At 48.3% G+C, this 1,987-nt stretch overlaps 1 pseudogene; it reads right to left on the bottom strand.

Moving 5' to 3' along the window:
• Window positions 1–1,325, bottom strand: part of LOC103582822 — a 2,245-nt pseudogene extending 920 nt beyond the window's left edge.
• Window positions 1,326–1,987: the final 662 nt, after the last annotated feature.

Below are 1,987 nucleotides of genomic sequence, written 5' to 3'. Positions count from 1 at the left end.
ATGACGTCTCTGAAGGACATTCTGCACGTCCTCCTGCAATCTCATGAGCACTAGAGCGATCTGCTCGTTGAGGCTGCCTCTTGACCCTCTGTGGAGCCCCAGCGTTCCCCGTCACCTCCACTTCCCACTTGCTGACCCTTGGTTCCTTCACTCACATGTTGCATCCTGCGCCCTCTCCGTCTTCTGACGTCGGAGAATTCCTCATCTTCTCTGCCTCGCTTCTCACAGTGTGCTGCTCCACTGTTATTTCTGCCATCTCCTCCTCCATGCTTGACCCCACCTTTTCCTTCACCTGCTAACACCTGTATGTTCCCAATGTTGCCATTTCCAGGAGATACTTGGACATCTTCAGGAAAACCAGAATTTTCCAAGGGCTGATTGGGATCACCACCCAAGTAACACCGAAATGGTTCACGGTTCGATGTAATGCTGTCTAAAGTCTCTTCCTGTCCAAATTGCTCCATAGAATCACAGTAAACGTCACTGTCTCAATCCCTTCTCCAGTGCTGAGTTCCTGAAACATCTGCGACATGATCGTCATGGATGTCTTGGTGAACGCAGACAGCACTTTTCCCAGTTTGCTCTAAGTTTTGGGCTACAGGTTTTACTTCCGTGCTTCTGCCACTCAGCAAGGAGCTGGCACGAATGTCATTCTGCGTACCCTGACCAAAGCTGTCTTTATCACAGCCGTTCGTGACAGTGATTTCCCAGTTCTTCTGGTCTTCTGATTTCTTCATCATTCTAGCACCGTTTTCACTTTGTTCTGCTCCTTCACTTCTATTTGGGCCTCTTCTTCCTCAGACTCCGCTCCACTATCACAGCTTTCAGCTTTACCACTAACAGTTTTGTCACTTGCAGTAGAAGTTAGGACATTACCGAGATCTGAGGTTAAGTCAGAACTCCTACAATTTTTTGTCGCCTACAACTTTATAAAATGGACCTATGACGTGCAGCAACTCTTCAGCTTTCCCAGTCATCGGCATAGTTGCAAGAATCTTTTTCATTTCTTCAACATATGCAGTCACGGCTTCCTCTTCGGTCATATCACCCCATGAACTCCACGCATCCCATTTGCATCTTGCAACAGGATCCCAGAATCCAGGCCTTGAACGTTCACAGGGTCCTTTGGTTGCCTGGCTGCAGAAGCTATAAAACTTGAGCATCGTCTCGTTTGTGGGCTGGAATGAACCACTTTTCGGCAAACTCTGGATCCGCTTCATGGCCGCTCAAAGCTGGTTCCGTGCACGGATCTCGTGTCTGCCACCTCCAGTCGCCAAGGCCGGCCCGATCCCGAGGTCTGCGGGTGGAATCAGGCAGCAGCAGCACCAGCTCTCCCGGACACCGGCGGCCGCGGAGCCGCCGTCCCACCCGGAGGAAGCTGCGGAGGGTCTGTCTATCCGCGCCCTCCCCCAACGGATGTATATTTCAATCTCTTTAGCAACACTAAAAATAAATAAAAACAATGCTAAAAAGTCAATAAATAAATTTGAATGGAATTCTAAATGTCACCTAATCCAAAGAAAGCAGGAAAGAAGAAATGGGGGGTGGGGGGGATTGGACAACCAGAAACCCAACCGTCTCCAAAGATTTGATGTGTCAGGGATAAGGAGTAGATAGAACTAACACCAGGGAGCACCTAGAGTTTTCCAGGTTCCCTGCTAGGTGCTTTACACACAGCATCTTCTCTCATCTCCCATCACTCACTGATGGATTCATGCCTCCAGAGCTCACAACAGGCAAGGTCCAAACCACACCACAAAACCACCTATGCATTAAAGGTAATCATTCATGTGATGTGGACATTCTCTCCCTACAAACCTATGAACCTGGGAAACCACTTTACAAACAGAAGAGTGCTTGCAAATGATATGATTAGCACCTTAGAGTTGCACTCTGGAGAGATCCAGAATATTTCTTTTTTTTTAAAAAAAGGATGACCGGTAAGGGGATCTTAACCCTTGACTTGGTGTTGTCAGCACCACACTCA

This window comes from Galeopterus variegatus, unplaced genomic scaffold, assembly GCF_000696425.1.
Source record: "Galeopterus variegatus unplaced genomic scaffold, G_variegatus-3.0.2 Scaffold18022, whole genome shotgun sequence".
Classification (NCBI taxonomy): Eukaryota; Metazoa; Chordata; class Mammalia; order Dermoptera; family Cynocephalidae; genus Galeopterus; species Galeopterus variegatus.
This window is presented reverse-complemented; position numbering and strand designations above follow the sequence as displayed.